Raw genomic sequence first — 20290 nt, forward strand, 5'->3', positions numbered from 1 at the left:
ACGGTGTGGAAATACACCCGCGAAGCTGATCCCACGTTTCACATCATTCGATGCGATATTGTCTCAATTTAAGTGATTCCGTGTATCAATGTACAGCAGCCAAAGATAATCTCCCGGCTATAACTGCACGCGTCTTTGTGCCACATTAGACCTTTAACCACAACATCTCCCTTTAATTTACACTTTATTTCACCACAGGCACCGTCAAACTCCAGCTAAGTGTTAGTTTATCTGAGAAATGATCACATGGTTGAAGCTGCAGCTGTGAGTGAAACCCTAACACACTATAATTCATGCTTTCAGTCAAAGCTGAGTGACGCCCTTGACGTTGTCTTTTGAAGTTATTGTATGTGTGAGATTAGTGGTCAACTTTTTCTCACGCAGTGCCATCTTGTGGGCGAGTTTTGATACTGCATTTTTAAACAATCTGCATTTCCTTCCTTCCTTCCTTCCTTCCTCCCCTCCTTCCTTCCCTCCTTAATAATAATGTATTCATTTATTTTGAAATGTTGAGATGCACCACCTCATTTTCAACAGTGTCTTCAAACACACCTAAATCTTTAAATTTACTGTTTTTTAAATTAACTGAAAAACAATAGTAAAAACAATAGTAAAGCACATTATTTTTTATTGATTAATATGTCAAATTATATTATATTATTTTTTTACATGCATTACATTACATGCATTACTGAACAGAAAATAAATGTATTTGTGGTTGAATGTTGTGATTGAGAAGCCAAGTGAGCCAGCTCAAATTTGGGCATAACTCAATTTGTATTTTTTTTCAAATAAATAACAATAACATTTTTAGTTTTACACATGTTTTCTCATTTGGGTGGTCCTAAAATGTGTTAAGCACTGTATATACTTTAAATATGGTGAAATTAATTAACAGCTATTTTAAATATAATGGGTAATTCCAATAAATACATTTAAAAACAAAGAGTGACAATATAACTTAATGTAATATAATATAGATATTTTATTGTCTGGGTGAGAGATGTAACAGTTCTTTTTATTTAATATATTTCTTGACTTGTAGCACCACTGAGCTTAAATGAGAGCTAAAATGGACAAATTCTGTGAAATGATTCTGTTTATTTCTTTTAGGGATGCACAATATTGGCCTTTTTTTCTCTTTACAATATCCAATAACTGATATCGATACAATATGCGAGCATTTTGTCCCTGAGCCAAACTGCAGAGGTCATTTAGTCTCCTCTGTGGTGAAGTAACATAATATTTTTTTTTATTTTTTTATTTTATTTTATTTTAATTGTGCAAAAAATAACAGTAATCAAGGAGTTTGCAGCCTCATTAGTCATTAGTTCCATTGTGGGATCTTTGGTTGATACCGATATTGTGCTGATAATATTGTGCATCCCTAATTTTTGTTATTGTTATTAATAATAATAACAATAATAATAATAATAATAATAATAATAAGCATTTTTCATTCTAAGGTAGATATACAGCCTAACCAGATTGTTATTCCCTTTGCCTCCTCGTGTATTGGTTTCCCCACACGGCCGTGATGTAAAACAAAAGAAACACCATGATTCATATGAATGAGTCCATGAGTCCAGAATACAGAATGCCCCTGTTGCGAATTTTCCCCCGACAAAATGGCTCATTAACTTAAAGTCTATGAATGAAGACACGTCGACAGCTCCCACTGTTCCCGCGGTGAAGGAGCGAGCGTGTAATTTGAGCGTGACATCTCCATCTATTCCACAAATTATCTCAGCGAGTTTCTCAGGTGGCTCTCCTTCATGCACAACAATGAAAAAAGAAAGAAAGTTGTTTTCATGTTTTTAAATGAACAACTCTTCATTCATCACCACTTGACTTGTTTACTGCCGTCTGTCTCCGAGCTGCTGCTCCTTATTGCTCGGCTGAGAGAGCTGAAGGTGGAGCAGAGTCAGAGACGTGAGTTTGTCAAAGTCATCAGCACTTTTTTTCTTCCAATGTATGACGCACTATGACAGTTGTTGCTGCTGGTGTTATGGCCGCTTGGTCCCTTGGCATTTATCTGGCAATATACGATACATATCCGGATAATGCGATACTATAAGAATACTATAAGCAAGCAATTTTCCAAAATAGTTAATAAGAAAAGGTCTCATCTAAATAGTAATGTAAAAATGTCCCAACATCAAACCAAACTAAGAAAATAATGGCATTTGGTCGTGGTCATGCATTTCATTCCATTTACATAATAAAGTTTTGACAAAATTGGCATTGCTTTTGCTTTGGGCTGTCACTTTCTATCTGAAATTCCAAAAACTATTTCGAAAAATGGGGGTGAAGTTCAAAATATACAGCATTACTCCAGCAGATGTCGCTCTGATCACAGCTTGGCATTAGATCCATTTTGAACGCTCTCTTGGCCAATCAGGGAAATAAGACAGTCAGTGAGTTTACGTGCATGTTAAAAGTCTTATTTTAGTCGGACTAAGGCAATCATTTGGTTTTCTTTATGTCATGTAAACACATTAGACTAAAATCAAGCTAGTCTTAGTCAGACTAACATACCTGGATAATGCGATTCATAGTCCGATTACTCCTGCATGTAAACCTTTATGTTATGTTTAAGTCAACAGGAAACTGATTTGAATACACTCTAGCTTACAGAGTGATACAGCGCCACCTACAGAGGCAGAGTCAGACGTACAGTACTCTCAGCTCTGGGCCCCAGGCAGTAGCCTGTTTTTGCAAAGCCCCTGTGAGTGAAAAAAAAACCCCACATTGGACACTCATTGGAGGGAGAAAATACAGTTTATAACTTTTGACAAGTAAACATATTTTTTAAGCAAGCGAGGGCAGAATAATGTGCTCTAATGTTGTTCAATCTGTCAACCGTGCAAAGGCAACTCTATCAGAGCTTCTACATAATGGCAGCCTATGAATCAAGCGCCTACCCGTGCAAACACATTACTGTGCGACTTGCCGTGGCCCATCTGGCCCATGAATGCACCGACAGAGTGAGGTGTTGTTTTTCAAACAGCAGGAGGTGCTGTGTGATTTGAAATCCGTCTTGCAGCGACGAGTCACTTTGTGATGGAAAGAAGTGTAACCGCCAGCTGGGGGGGAGTGTTACTGTTGGATAAGACACAGCAAACTCAACAAGGAGAGGCAATTGATTGTATCAATACAATGTGATGTGATTACAATACAGATACGGAGCCAGATCTGCACCGAACGACAGTTCAGGGGAGAAGGAGAGAGAGATTTACATGTTAATTAGGGTTTAATTTTATGGTTTAGATTCACTTTAGTGCCTGAACAGCACACTGGGGGATCTGCATTTGAATAATTTCTAATTTACTTTGGTTAAGCTTGAACTCCCTGCATGTGTTTTCACTGTAACATCATCATTTCCACAATCAAATTGGAAAGGGCTGGGAATTAGATAGTGATGTCAAACTCACAAAAGCGCTGAAATCAGCAGAGATTTGCCGACTTCCATTTGCTTTGGTAAACACGACGTACATCATCCCTGCTTCTCTTTCATGCTAAGTGGCAGTGGAACAATGTGAGATGGCACCAGGACAACAACTATAATTATTCACCTCTCTCTACTTCTCGTGTTGTCAGACACACACTCAAACTAACATGGCTTAACATTCTCTGCTTTGGATTATGTGGTATGTAAAAAAAAAAAAAAAAAAAAAAAATATGGGTGGGGGCTTACCCTGACAAATGGTGATGGAGGACATGTGGGGCGAAGGGCGGACTCTTTTGTCTGCTTCCACATACCAGAGCTCACGTAGGTTCACCTTTCATTAAAGGGACTTCTGCTGTAGTCTGACCTCCTCCAGACCTGAAATCATCGTTCATTCCCCCGTCAAACAAACCAGAAGTGATTGAAATCCTTTTCTCTTTTTTTTTGATGTATACTCATTGACCGTGAGAGAGGTTTGATCTCTGGAGCTTCCTCTGCAAATCACATGACACGTCTGAAAGAAGCTACAGGTGTTTCAGCATCTGCTGCACATGATTAAAACGAAAAAAGAAAAGCAGAACAGACACATTATGCAAGATGAACTCCTATTCAGTGTTTACCACTTTGACAGTGATTTGCATATAGATGCAGAATGGTGATGTATATTAGAAAGCACATTTCCATATATCTGGCTTTGAAGATTTATGACTTTGCTTTGAAGCAAGTATATTAATTATAACAATGGAGGTAAAGGAGACATTGGACTAGAGATGGAATACTAATGGTAGATTTAGTATTAAATAGGATTATGTTTGCCATGCTCTGCAAGGGCTGTTTTGTTTTGTATGTACTTTAAATAAAAAAAAGTCATGCAGATGAAGCACAGAGGATGACAAGCTGCATTTAGTTTCCATCTATAAGTAAACAGTAATCAGATTTCTGCCTCTTTTTCAATCAGTCAATCAGGCTTCATTTATACAATCCATGCTGTAAGTGAAAAAACCCATAATGAAATACACAAAAGATACTAAAAGTATGATACATTTGTAAATGTACTCCAGAGAAAGGATGATGGAATGACTTCAGAGTTAAATGACACGTCTAATAAATCAGCTCCAGAAAACAAACTGATGAGCTTTAGATCCAGGTTATTACATTAACCTTGGCTTGGATCACTCTAAAGAATAAAGCTGTAGTGCGGGGAGATTGGGGGCTGTCTCCACTCCCCTACTGTCTGTTAGCAGAAAACTACGGTGGAAAATCAGGGCCACTGACCCGGAGTCCTCAGAATCTGGAGGTCTTGTGAGAAACAGGAATTAGACATTTATCATGGCAGAGCCAGCAAAAAAGAAGGAAAGAAAACCATTGTTTTGTTGTGTTAATATTGCTGTGCAGACTAGCTATTGGTAAATCTAGTCTGACTCCATGATTTACCAAGTATTAACCACACAATCCATTGCTTGTGTGATCCCATCGCTCCATCTTCTTCTGCTCACTGTGAGCATGTTTCTCTCACCACCTGAGAAAGCACTGAGCTCTCAAAGTAACCTCATTATCTCTTCCTCACATATACTTCACACACTGGTATGACAAAATATGATTAAGATGGGGCGAGAGATGCAGTGATTATTATTGTTATTATGTTCTTATTTCTTTCATTTTCCATGCACTGAACTCAAAGTTCCTCAGCTCCATTCCAATCACATACCCTGGTATATACAGCAGAACAGTATTTCTGATTTTTCTCCAGGTTCCACCAGAGGAAGCTCATGTACCACTGGTGGTACACATACCACAGTTTGAGAACCATGGCTCTAGTATATACATTTATAAAAGGAAATAGCATCGTTCCCTGCCAGAATGTGTCAGGGTTAGGTTTAGAAATATTATATTACTGGCCCTATACACTGCAAAAGACAATAAATGCAGTAAAACAATATGTCAACATGGGCACAGCATTTCAGAGACTGCTTCAGGTCACCTGTCACTTATGAAACACATGCGTTTGTTTGCACTCATCTGGTGGGAGGAGTTTAGGACTGGGAGCCTTGATCCCCAAAACGTTAGTATTTACCTACAGATAAGACAATCTTTCTCATGTATCTGCCTACTGCAGCTTTAATGCATCACTGATTAGATTTCAATAATGATGAAACGTTTGTTTTTTTCTACATGAAGAGTGCTTTACTTTACTTTTTAATGCAGGACATGCACTTGTACCAGAGTATTTATTACTTCAGCTTCATATCTGAGCGCCTGATCGGAGCTGCACTGTTGGCTCAAAGCAGTCATGCGATTACTTGACAGGGAAAAGTATATGGCAATATAATCTACTCAAGTCCTTACATCATTGTCTAAGGAGTTGTGAGGTTAAAGATCACATCTAAGCAATGGCCGGTCAAATGTGGGCTGCAGAGTGAAAATATGGTCAATAGGGTCACTTCTCTCAGCTCCCACTGATGTGTCCTTGAGCAAAGCTTGTTTGGTTGCTTAAGACTTGGTTGAACACAGCTGAAAGGCGTAGCTGCCCTTTGAAACCACAGCAAAGTCATTATTTGTTTTAAAGGAAATTACACAGCTGTACGTACGGCACTGAAAATCAGAGCGGTGCATTGAAGTGACAAACCCAACAAGGCCGGCCCAAGCGTTCATGGGGCTCTAAGACCACCAATAATAAAGCAGTAAACTGCATGAGGCTTCTGGGGAATTCTGCGTAGTTGTAGCTGTGATGTTTTCAGCCTGACATGTTCTTACACGTACTGTTTGTTAGCTATAATCTTAGCAATCTCAGAAGAATGTCTTTTGTTGATTTTCACTAAGTATTCCAAATGTTAAAACTACTTAACAATCCTAAAAACATGTGTTAATCTCCAAAAACTACCAGGGAAATGTCTAAAATCTCAATATTTAAAAGAGGAGTCTGGTGTATTTCACAACCGGCATCACAGCAAACCCTGCCGCTCTATTTCAGTCCAGTGACAAATATTTTTAATTAACTGATTCTCGTGATTTGATTCAGTTACATTAAAAACAAGTCACTCGTTTGTGTGTGTGTGTGTGTGTTGCATGTAAAACGAAGTCACTGCAGTTTCGTGCAGATGTGCAATTATGACTTCGCCCACGTTGAGTAGTTTTTAGTGGAGATGCAACGTAAACCGTGCCGTGCCAAGGTGAGGCGAGCCAGGATCATAGTGGTAAAGGGCCATAAGAGATAAATATGGTGTCCGCCTACTAAAAAGTAACTAAATAAAACAATAGACAATGCATTTTACTAGTTTTGATTTAAGAACATTTGCAATGTGCAAAAGTTCGACAACAATTAAAAAAACTACAACAAATAATTATATTATATTATCATTAACATCAAATATGTCAAGGACTTGTGTATGACAACTATGTAAATTGTGCGAAAGAGAGATTCACAAGATAATAAAATGCTCACAGGGCCCTAAGCAGATGCATCATTGGCTTATGCCTTGGGCCACCTCTGAAATCAGATACACATTTCTTACAGTCTATACTGCATTTGTATTTTCATGCAGTGATATGCAACTGTATCGCAGAGATGATGAAACAATTCAGTCTTGATTAAAAAGCTTCTCCACAGAGCTGAGATAACGTTGTTCTAACGTTAACATTAACATTAACCATACATCTAAAACAGGACAACACACTATGATGCCACTTAAAACTAAAATGGACTCATCATTTCACCTAAAGACAGGACTTAGGGAAAAGAACAATTGTAGATGCGAGACTTTCTTTAACAGATCATTAGCGAATATGTTTCTCCCTCATTTAATAATAATGAGTCTCTCCTTGCACTCACATAAATTAAGCTGTGCTCTAAACCAATTAAAAAAAGATTTTACACAGGTCCCATCTTCACTTTTACAGCAAAACTAAATATGTAACGGTTGAAGTCTTAATAAGATACAGCCAATGTGTTTTTTTTTTGTTGGAGGTCCCATCAGAAATAAAAAAAAAAGAAGAAGAAAAATGAGGATGAGATCATGCCAGATGTGAGAGGAAGTGATTCCCGGGGCTATGTCTCTGAGAGGCCAAAGGATTCTGTGTCATCATCACGTGCACTAATATGCAAGGTATGCAGCATTAGGACCGTGTGGTTTCTGGTGTTGCACCTGGAAACAGCCTGTAGGCAGGAGCTCAGTCTGAAGTCAGGTGACTTCTTTTATTTCAAAGAAGTGCAAAAGAGGTAACAAGCATATTTAATCCCATTAAAATGTAGTCTAAAGTGCTACACAGTGGCTAGCAGTGTTGCCTCACAGCAAGAAAATTGCTGGTTCAAATCCCGGGTTGACCAAGCACTTTCATGTTCTCCCCATGAATGTGTGGAGAATAAAGTGGTAGACGATCACCGCCCTTTTTTTAAAGACCTAGTGATGTTTGTTCACGAGAACAAAATTATGTTTTTTAACGAGTCAACTGGGTCAATGAATGAATCAAATGACTACTCGCACTACTGTAACATGAAATGTTTTCAAGCGTTAAAAAAATGTTGTGACAATGAGTGTTAATATTACGTCTGTGGTTAAATATGAGGGCTAATAAGAGTAGATTATGTGCAACTGGAGAGACGAGATGATGAGGTGGTCTCTAATATGTTTTAAAGATGGATTATGGAAGCAGCTCAGGTATGTGGACAAATGCGTCTTCAAACCTTCTCGAGAGCATTTAGACCTGTACTTGATGGCATGATCTTCGCTACTTTTGTCATATTTGTTTTAAGTAAATTATTTGTACACATAGCACTGTTTAAATTATAACTATAGACATGATGCTACGGTTTTTGTGTGTGCAAAATACCATGAGACAGTGTTGTTATCAACTAGTATTGCAAACAATGGCTAGCCTAAGATACATTTGTGTTTCTGACTTGAACGCGTTGAACTCGGGTGTGACATCACTCTGAGTTCTGAGTGCGTAATCTGTTCATTTGGGTAAAGAAAAGCGCACTGTGTGCTGTACAGTGCTAGAGGTGAGAAATAGGTATTCAAGAGGTTTCTTGGAGGTTGACAGTGGAACATCATGATCTCATAGCATTTGACAGTGTCTTCCACCATCAGTGTGAACCACAGATGAGAACAGTTTGGACAGAGATTGAATTGTCTTGTGGCTGAGGATGGCAATACTCTGACCCTCTCACTGAAAATGACATTCCCACTCAGCTAAACAGCAGTACTTTTTTGTGAGGAACGTATTTCCACAAGTGTTTGAGACAATTTTTCTCAGCAGATGGAGGAGTGGTTGGTGTTGGAGTGGAACAAGGTGAGACATCGGCCAAGTAGCAGAGCACAGTTCAATACCAGTTTTCATACATAGAACAAGATGATAAATACTCCGAGAAGGTTCTCCACACAAGGACACATGGAAGTTGCTCACCATTAGACGGTGGCAGCAGGGATCACCACCAAATAACTCCCACCAGCATGGGCAAACATCTGGAGATAATCAAAATATTGGTTCAGGTCTTTTTGATTTTATTGTTGATTACTCGTTTAAATAAGTCAACTGTCCTATTTACTAATTTCCATGAGTATTCCATTTACTGGTCTATTTCATAGCTTATTTCCATATTTTATGAATTATCTAAATTTCGAAACACATCATCGGTAGTGCACCCCTGGATCCTATGAAGTCATTTCCGTTTTTTGGCATCCATGCTATTCCGGCTTCATCGAGAACGGATGCCGGTGGTTGCCTAGCAGTGCTATAGCTTACCTGTCTGGTGAACATTGAACGTCAAGCAGACATAGCAAAATCGACATTTTGCCGAATACTTCTTTTTATTTAAAGATGTGCAAATTAACTCTTTGTGTTCTATGAACACAAATTTAATGATGAAGGAATTCGCTGACATGACTGAGTAACTATGATGCTGGATCTGTGCTCTTAACAGTAGCTAGCTAGCGCTACACTGAGGCATAACCTATTGAATGGATGAGTGCCAACTGCTGAATCACAACAAAATACATGCATTTTGCATCGGTTGCATTTGAAAAGGCGCAAAATAATGTTGCATTATCGAACGTTGCCTTGTGTGTGATATTGTGGACTACAAATCCCCCAGACCACTATGTCGGTCTGAGACAGCGAGACCAAGACTAGACCGAGAGAACCGAGACCAACGGCCGTCAAGGCTGTGACAAGACCGAGATTTTTAATTATTAAGGTGACACAATGAAGAAAATCCATGAACTTTTTCTAGCTGTAGCCAGGCGCTGTACATAACCACATGCTTAACCAGGAAATGGTTACCATCATCCTCATTTCAGCAAAAACACGTCTAGACAACACAAGTGCTGTGTACATAAGTAATGTCATTTTAGTACAGAAAACAAGTTTATTGTGTTATTATTTTGGGGGAGACAAGGTAGATAAGATTAGATAAATACAGAATGGAGCAGGTTGAACTTTGGAATTTGTTTTTTATTAAATAGAGACAGAAAATAAACCTATCATGATGCTTAATGGTTCCAGGACTCCATCAAAGCTTGTGATTATAGCTTTAGAGACAGGGTGACCTGCTGAGTCTCATGTATCAGGTATGAAGAGGGCCTTCAAACAGCTTTTGATCTTGAAAGTGCACTGAGGTGGTAAAGCAGCAGGTAATGAGATCTGTGCTCAAGCACAATACTGTACTTGTACATAATACCACAACAGTATGGCAACACCAAATACTTTGAAGTTCTTTGGCAAAGCACTGAGAGTCAGTGTTTGAACCGTAAAGGCGTCTGTCTGTGTTTGCTGAAAACTGCATACTAATATTTAATTAGAAATACATTTGCAACTTCAAATAGTAGACTAGTACTACTAAGTAAGATCCACACTGCAGTAACTTCATAATTACCTCGTGTTATATACAAACCTCATAATTTACAGCAATAAAGAGTTGACTTGAGGGATAAAGGGCTGAAATGGTGCGCAACTATGCCAACAAAAGGACAAAAAACAGTTTACAGGAAACATGCTGTGAGAAAGCTGGTTAGCGTGCCAGTTTGTGCCTGTTTCTGTGCCCTGGGCTTTAATTATTGAAAGCATTGCTTATTCATCAGCTTTTAACCCATTGTTGTGTCATGCATTATGCCGGGGTACACATTTTGTTTCTGTGTATTTTCAGTGGAAGCTAACTAGCATAGCACGTGCTACTAGGCTGGGGGTCAGGGCCAGGAATGAGTAAATTTACTGAGTATCAAAGACTTAGCAATGTTAAATAATACCACAGTATTTTTAACTTATCAGATTGCTTATATTTAACTTTTTGGGTCTTTAGGTCTTTCTTTACTCAACCCAATAAAAAGCATTCTTTGGCGGTGAATGTTGAGATGTGTATCACAAAAGTCTTGCTCAACTCCAGACTTTATGTTGAAAAAAATAATGAACTGGCTTTTGTTTCATCAGGTCTTAACAATGTGTGTCCATATTATATTTGAAATATGCTTTATAACTTAGGAATTCCAGTTGGCGATTTAATACAACCACCATTTCCATGTTGGACATGTTGATTAACGCGAGCATTAAGTGTTTGCTCTCTAAGGTCCATTGACAACACTTCAAAGAGCAATTCCTGAGGACAGACAGAACAAATGCATTGTGATTTGCATTCAATCACCGCATGTCTGAGCTCAAGGGGATAAAGAATAAAGATCCTCAAGGTTGGTTTGTCTGCACATGCCTGTACTCATTCCAGGAATGTGGAGAATGGTGAGGGAACAACAAGAGGGGCCTTGTATTTGTAGGTCTGTCTCCTGCCCACCCTGTAGATTAGCCCCTTATCTGTTAAATGAGACGGTGCCGACGGATTTGGATAACAGTGCTTTGGCATCAGTAGTACACTGTGTACCAAGAACTCTGCTGTATATCGCAGTGAGTCCCTGTGCGAGAGCTGAGCAGCACATTCAGCCTTGGACCAAGCAGTGGGTGGATATGGGGAGAGACATAATAAGCAGCTTCAGATGCTGCCATTTTTTCCCCCCTGAATGCCACTGTGTTTCTTTTCTCCTCGTGGTCTGTTATTGTAGATGACAAGCATGGGATTATCGTGATACTCCCCAGAGTCTGGATTTAATTCACACTCTCCCTCACACACATAGCACCTGGATGGATGTGTGTGGCTGTGACTCCTGCAGCAGTTGACTCATTCATTCCCAATCTGCAGTCACATGACTAGCCAGGCTATAATGCAGGCTGAAATGTATCCTCCTCCATTCGGTCTCATGATTTCATCTGACTTGTAGCCTGCCTCACCCCCGGCTTGAATTGACAGGTGGCGTTAAGTGCACACCTGGGACCTAATGTTGGGTTTTTCCTCGCTTTCTCCCCATTTCCACCCTCACTGAGCCCTGGGCCTCAGCCAGTTATCAAGCAGAAGGGCTGCACCACACATTTGGCAGCCCAAACAGACTTCTGAGACTCAACTGCCTGCCATGTTAGGTGTGAGTGCCAGTCACCGTCAGTTCCAATGGACAAAACTGGAGCACATTCCTGAAACCTTACACATTCAGGCTAGTTAATGAATCTCTTAGCCTGTCATGCACAAAGGTGATCATTATCTAGAGGTAACAGGAGAGGACATGGAGTCAGGTTACATGGAACAGTCACTCTGTGCACAGATTGGACTTTCCCAGATATATAGGCTGCACACTGTAGGTAAACCTGACACCTAAGGTTGCCTATGGGAAATAAGGCTAAGAGGCACAGTGGTGCTTTGTGCTAAATGCTAGCATCAGCATGCTAATATGCCCACAGAGACCATTCTAACATGCTGATGTTCAGTATGTATAAAGTTTGGCAAAGTGCAGCTGGGGAGGGGTCGTTATTGTTGTAAAGCTTAAAGCCACAGTGCGTAACTTGTGAAGCCTCCGTGAGGAATTCTGAGTAATTACCAAAACAATGCCGCCTTCTCCACATGACGCATGTCTAAGTGATTTTGCACTGACCCCACCCCTCTGCTTCCCAATTGGTTATCCCATCAAACTGCTGAATATGCAATCCCCATTTTTTTAAGCAGTAGAATCAAGTTCTGAAACTTTTTATTTGGGCTTCTTGGCGTTTTCAGCTGTTGCAACCATCTTGCTTCGCTGGCGCTATGTTGCTGTGGTGACGGAGTGTCACCAGGAAACACAGAGAAAGAAGCATGGAGCTGATACGCGTAATCTGTATTGATTGGTGGTCTACATGAAAACGCAATGTCTGCCAAAATACTCAGTTCTATTTTATTTGTATAGTCACAACATACATTATCTTAATGTATTTTAAAATATTGTTGTTTGTCTATAAGTTTACTGAATGTTTTTTGTGACTTGCTGGCTCACCATGAACCATCCGGACCACAAAGGTCATCTGGGTCAAGTTTGCTCTGTGTCCCCAGAACCAGGACTAAATATGGGGAAGCTGCTTTCAGTTTTTATGCCCCAAATATCTGGAATAAACTCCCAGACGAGTGCAGGTCTGCAAAATCAATTCATTCCTTTAAATCTAGCCTGAAAACCTACCTGTGTGCCACTGCGTTTAAATAAAAATAAAATGATCATCACTGCTGCACCTCAGCCGTAACTGCAACTTTTAATTTCTTTGTCTCCCCTTTTTCTTTTACTTCTCTATTTAAATGTTTTACTGTGTTTTATTGTGCCTATTATATCTTTTATGCTGCTGTATTCCACTTTCTTTTTTATGGTAAAGCACTCTGAAATGTCTTGTTGAAATGTCCTATATAAATAAACGTGCCTTGCCTTGCAAGGGTGTCGTTTTGAGATGTTTCCACTCTGGTGCTGTTTGTTTGCTTGCTGTTAAAACCGTTTCAGGTCTCTGAAAACCTGTTTCCTTGAGGATGAAACGCCGATATTTATGCAGATTCACCAACACTTGTGTGTGTGGACGGGCCCTGAGTGAATGTAATGGACAATAATTTAATTTTGAAACTGACACACAGCAGCTTTAAGTAAGGAAAAGAAAAAGATTCCTGTTCAGCTCCCGTGTAAACAGTCTGACCAAGAACCTTGAAGTACAATCACAGAGTTCCAGCTCATGGGAAACAGATTACATTCCACATCAACATACGTCATATCAGGACGAGTGGAGATTCTCAAGGTCCTTCTTATCCCTACTCTGGGACAGGATGGCACCATTATTTACTGTAAACATCAAACAGCTTCATTCTAGAACATTCCAAGACCTTGGTTATGAATTTAATTCTCCATACACAATATTAGAGATATCACAATATGCATAAAGTCACAAATATCCCTGACCGATATTAAAGTATATATTCTTGTTTCTAGTCTTGACTTCTATAAGTATACAGCACATGTAAGCCATGTAATTGCTTTTTCTATCACACATCATTCACACGGCTCAGCTTCTTGCCCAAGGACACTATAACAATTGCACTGTAGGATCGGGAATCTAACGACCCACTCTTCCCCCGTGAGGCAAATCTGCCATGGCTGGGTCATGTAGTTATTTAGACACACAGTCTCATCATTGTAATCTTTCAAATGATTGATTTGAAGCTATCACTCAATTGACTATTAAGTCACAAGTTTGGTTTCCATTAAAAACGATTGAAGTTTTGAGGCGATCGGTCAATGTATGGCGAAGTTATAGGGCACTTCCTGTTTCGTGGCGAATGGCCGAAATTCGCCAAACTTCCAATGGTTGCCGTGGCCACGCCCTTTTGAATCTGCAAAACCCTTTGATAACATTTTGCCTTTGATGTGTCCAGTACAAATTGTCACTTTTTTTTATGCCAGTACAATAAACACGCTCAGACGAGTTTATTCATTTACGAAGCAAGCAAATTGCCAAGATGTACGCCAAATTCAAAATGGCCAACTTCCTGTTGAGTTGAGGCTGTGGTCCCCATGGACTTTTTTGTTCGTCTTGGGCTATAACGTCTTCCCACCAAGTTTTGTGAAATTCGGTGCAACTTGATGTTGGCGTGCTCCGTCCACGTTTCACCTTGGGGGGCGCTATAGAGCCGCTGAGCAACGCACGTGTTCGGGAACTATGCCAATATCGCATTTTCGCGAGACCTGACCTCCATGCCAAGTTTCAGGAGTTTTTATGCATGCTAACCCCCTAAAAAATGACAGACTTCAGAATAACACGGTGCTGATACAAAAGTGGTGTCTAACGGCTACGACATACATCCAACATGGCGTCCAACGAAGAGCAGCTGTCTTTTAGTTCAGCTGCTGCTTTCATTTTAAGTGAATTGCTCCAGAGACATCATTACGAGATAACCATCGCTCCTAGAAAACTACCACAGACACGTTTGTTGATATTGGATCATTGGTCTTATTGGTTGTAGGTCTATCCAATTGCGTGCAGAGGCATTTTGATCAGTGTCCATTAGTCACGTCTCTTGAAAGGGGAAGGAGACGACGGCATGCTGTCCAGGCTACTTCTGCGGCTACCCTTACTTAAAATGTTGTAACACTTACTGCTTACTAACAGCAGAGTATGGAAAATCAATTAAATGCACATTTTCTTTTGCACAACTTTGCTAAACAAAATGATGTAATCCTGCAAAAAAAAAAGGAAAATGGTTGACAAACATTAAGGAAACACTTCAAATGGTAACTTTTAAATAAAATAAGGTCAGTTAAACTAAAGAAAGCAAGTTTTCTTCATTTAACTTGTTAACTTTTGGTGTTACCTAAAGTCATTTTTGTAATTTAGTTTTTTGGTTGCTAAAGAGTTGCTGTCCACATTTTGGGTTACTGGGGGAACTACTCCTCACTTACTCGTTTTTTTATCTGATCTGCTTGTAGGGTCATCCTACAGCCATGCCATTTGCAGACTTCTGCATTTGCTGATGTCTTCTTAATATCGTTCCGAGGCATTAGGCCAGTTTGTCTTTGATAACAAATCTATTACCCCACTCACAAAAGCCATTATGGGCTTTTCCTCTGACTTCCATTGATCATGGAGCTTCATTGAGAGCTGCTTGTTTACCTTGTAAAGCAGTAGCTTGATGTGTGACTGGTCAAAAGTACAGAAATGCTAATGACGACTACACTGTAATTGCCTTTGGGGTCTCTGGTCATGGATTAATTATGTTGTGTAAATTGTGAATTATCAGTTAAATTGCCTCAGCGAGTCTTGGATTAAATTACATTGAGATACATTTAAACGGGGACAGGATGAAACTACAAGTTCCAATTTGCATTTTAATGCCACGTAATATTCGGTTAAGAAAACTGACTTCTTTCAACATAAAGTAGATGAAGTGGCTCTCTAACAATCAATTTCACTGTAAACATATTCAAGTTCCAATGGTGGCACTTGGAAAACCTCATTTGTGCCGAGCAGTGAGAAGAGATAACCAGAGGGCAGGCATGAATAAGAATATTGTAGGAACTGAGCAAATCCTTCTCATTCCTGTTCTATTATCAGCTTAATACAACAAATGATGCTGTAAGCAGACGCCGTCTGGAGACCAAAAGCAGGACAGGTAATTGGTGTGTTCCTACAATGTTCTTTGAAGTGTGACAGCACTGATATTGATCAAATGGTCCTGCAAAAATACTGCATCCCGCTATCTTTTCACGACAGGTAGAACAAACTATTACAGGGCAGATCTTTTAAATTACGCCTCAGAGAGGAATTGTGTTTACAAAAGAGAAATCTGTGAGCACCAGAGGAAGAAAAAAGTCTCCTTCCGTTGTGTTACTGAGTAAAGCCGAAGAGGCCTGTCTAAGGTAATATAGCGTCATGGGAGAGAGAGGGGAGATTGGCTCCATTCAGGGTCTCACTACTCAGACAATCCCCTCAGCAGCCCAGCAGTCTGCTCAGAATAACCCCTCTAATAAGTCACTTGGAAGAAAATGTGGGGAGTCAGCTGATTCCTAATCCGCTCTCTGTCTCGCTCTGTGCTTACACATCAAGAGTCAGATTGATATGTGCAATCACATGAAAGCCCCTCTGCAGCGGGGCTATCATGGTATAGTCGACCTGCAGGTGTTTTTGTGTTGTTGCGTGTGTGAATGAGAGCAGGGGGCTGCGTTTTCAATGGAAATCCTTCATCCATAATATGCCTCAAGTGTAAACAATAGGAGGGGAACGGCAACCGCGATCGGGAAATTCATGTATTTCATCTCCGCAGACATTGATGCAATTTACATACAGTATGTCTGTGCTGATGATGTATTCATTGGATTTAGAGACAATTAGGAGGCGTAATATGATCACAAGAAAGATTCTCATTACCCTGAATAGGTTTTGTAATGTGTAAATTAAATCAGGGGTTTAAAAAAAAAGGAAAAAAAAGAATCCATGCAGCATCTGCGTACAAGATAATAAATTATTTTCTTGTGATGATTTTGTATTAGGTAAATTACGTGCGCATGTTCACTTTAAGTGGTACATTACTTTAGATACCCTACATGCAGTCACGACATGCATGCGATTATTTTCACACTGTCGCCTCGCAGGCCGGGGGATTCAGATGAGTGACAGGTCTGTGGACCGCTAAAGACAGACTCTATATCTTTATCTTAAAATTCCTAATCATGATCGCCAAGGATTTTTACCAGTAATATGAAGGCCCCTGCTGCCTTATGAAGGCTCTGCTGCTATGTAAAGCCTTTTTTTTCCTTTTCTTTTTTGGCTCAAAGGTATTCCCGCAGTGTATTATCTAAGATTATGTATGATGATAGCGTCGCATCAATGGCACTGCATATTTCACGCAAATATTTTCAGTGGCGTAAAAAAGACAGCAAACCATTTCTTGGCAAAGCAACGGATAAAAGGGGCCATTTTCTCTGTTTTCTTTTGGCAGCTTTATTTGACAGTAATGACATCTCTGATCACTGTTTCATGTCAGGACTTTTTTGTTTTTTACTGTGTCTACTTCCTTTTCCTCTTCCTCAGCATTGCCTGTCAATCAAGAGATTGTCAAGAGAGTCAAGAGCTGTTGCTCCTTTTTTTTCTTCTTTTACTTTTCCCTGCTCTTTCAAGTATTATTCCCACTGGAGTTCATGACCTTTTTTAAAAACGCAATAATAAAGGCTTATATAACTGGTGAATTCATATAAACACAAAGAAGTCTCACCAATTAAATTAAATAAAAAACAAAAAGAGGAAAATCAAAGTGGGAAAAACTAACATTTCAGATCCATAAAAAAAAGGCTGTAAAACTATAATTTTATAGGGATGCACGATATTATCGTCACAATATTGGTCTATCTATGGTCTACCTATCTATAAAGGTGTCTTGCTACGGGCATGAGTAAGTGCAGTGCCACGTTTGACATTGTTTGGATAAGTAATGCAAAAGATATCGTTACTGTAGACACCCCCCCTCACTCACACAGCACTGTGAGTGAGACAAGGTGCCGTGAAGCTGAGGCAGGTGACGAACGCAGTGCTCGACATCTACCAAGAGAGTTATTTGACATATTATCAACTACTAAGCTGTGTTAACAGCTGTGCGTCATCCAATCCAGTAAATCTACGACCAATATCAGACCAATACGAAACTGAGTATTGTATTGGCTCATCCTCAAGCCTGACCGGGCCGTACTACTGTTTCCTCCCATGGATTCTACATTGACTGTATGTGAATGTAAATGTGTCTCTATATCTTGGCCGTGTGATTGCACAGTGATTGGTAACATGTTTAGGGTGCATCTGCCTCTCACTCAATAACAGCTGGGTTTGCCTCCAGTTCTCCCTGTAACCCTAAAAGGATAAGTGGTGTAGATAATGGGTAGATGGATTAAACATCTGCTAAAAATACTTCCAACTGCTCTTCATCTGTGGATGTTTTCAACCCTTGAACCCTCACATGCTTGCATCGTGTGGCCACTATCGCAGCTGCCTTTACTCAGCACTCAAGCGTTTCTCTGAGACGCAATGTGCAAACTGGTCTTGTGATAAGCCTTTTCTGCTAAGGTGCACAACACACCACATCAAAAACACCCACAGGAAACACAAGGGCAAGCTTCAGTTTCTCAGTGTCCCAGTCCCAGAGTCAACACACTTTATCTCACAAGGTTAACACTTGTTAAAAAGCCTTAATCTAGATTCTGGATCACCACCACAATTGAATTATTTCTTCCTCTGGCCATAAACTAGAAAGTTTCATCAACATCCGTCCTTTACTTTTGAGTTATGCTGCTTACAAACAGACAGACAAACAGGGCCTTGGCAGAGGTATTGATTCCATCATAATTCCATCTTCTACTCAAATCAAAAATACCAAATCAACATACTTTTTGTTGAGAGAAACCCGACAGTTCCCAATATGTGCTTGGTGACAACATGACCTTGTGGCACCTCAGAAATGTTTTTAAGGTAAGCACACACACAAGTCATTTTTCACCTGTTCAAACAGTGAATAAGTCATTTCCTTTGTTAATAAAGTCAATAGCAATCTTTGAACAAATATAATCTTAAGACTTCAACTTGTCTCATCTCAAAAGTGACTTTAGAAAAGTTAACATGAACATACTTGTACAATCTAATACCACATTCCCACTGGTCAAAATAAATAAACATTTGATCTGTGGTTTAAATGGGTTTTTGACCAGTGGAAATGTGTTTTATGTGTGTGTTCGTCCCTGATCGCCAAAAGTGGGAATTCAACACACAGCAGATACAAATTATGACGTCACTTTCATCTACTGCATTTTCTATCACACTATCACACTTTCATACCCATACACACACTGCCAGCACAGCCACCAGTAGCAACGTGGGGTTAAGTGTCTTGCCCAAGCACAAATCTGCATGTAGCGGAGCCGAGAATCGAACCAGTTCGTGGACAACTCGCTGTACCACTGAGCTACTGTTGCTCCATTTACAGTGCAACACTAAGACAATATCAAGTCATGCTTGCTTCACTTTATTAGCGCCTGAAAATAGTCCACTCACCAATGAGCTTAAAGGTACAGTGTGTAAAATTTAGCAACACATATTGGGGAAGTTTTATGTTGCAGCCGAATACCCCTCTGGTCTCCCTTCCAAGTGTGTTGGAGAATCTATGTAGCATTCATTTAAAGGAATACTTCACCTTTGCATTTAGCTTTGTATTACTACTTACTTACTATTATGTACTTTGTAGTACTGTAGTACTAGAATTACTAGAATAATTCTACTAATGTAAACAGTGTCGGCCATCTTTGCTAACAGCTACGCTAACATGACCAAGTGACACTGGTGGGCACGTAACAAAGAAAATAATGAAGATATTCCTTTAACATCAAATCTCAAAAAATATTTAGTTTGTCCATCATGGGCTACTGTAAAATATTTTACGCATTGGCCAAAAAAACCCACCACAGGTCAGACCAACCATTGACAAAATAAAAATGGTGTTACTTTTTCTGCAGGTTCACCAAGGTTCAAAACTCTTGAGTATACCTGCTCATGTTTAGTGTTTAATATTTTTAACAACCTCAATTGTTATGGCCACTATAGGACAATTTGAAATACCTTGGTGTTTTTAATCTTCATCCCTGAGACACACTTTCATAAAACAGCACAACTCTGCAGAGTTATTAGCCTTCACTGTGCATGTGGAGTACAGGAAAGGCTTTGGGGTTGGGTTATAGAATAACTTGTCATCATTAATGTTTTCTGAACACACCATTGTGTATCCTGTACATTGTACAATGTCCTTGCTACATACTGTGCTGAATCATAAAAGTTTGTCCTGAAATAAAGTAGACATTAAAGTCGGCTCATTCTCTGTGAAGTCCTTTCGTATATACCTGCTATGAAGAGCTGACATTTATGGATTGTATTAAATTGTTATTTGAGAAAGGCCAGCACTTGAGAAGCAACTACCAACTTTAACTTGTCAAATGTAATAAG

Source organism: Solea solea, chromosome 11 (genome assembly GCF_958295425.1).
Source record: "Solea solea chromosome 11, fSolSol10.1, whole genome shotgun sequence".
Lineage (NCBI taxonomy): Eukaryota > Metazoa > Chordata > Actinopteri > Pleuronectiformes > Soleidae > Solea > Solea solea.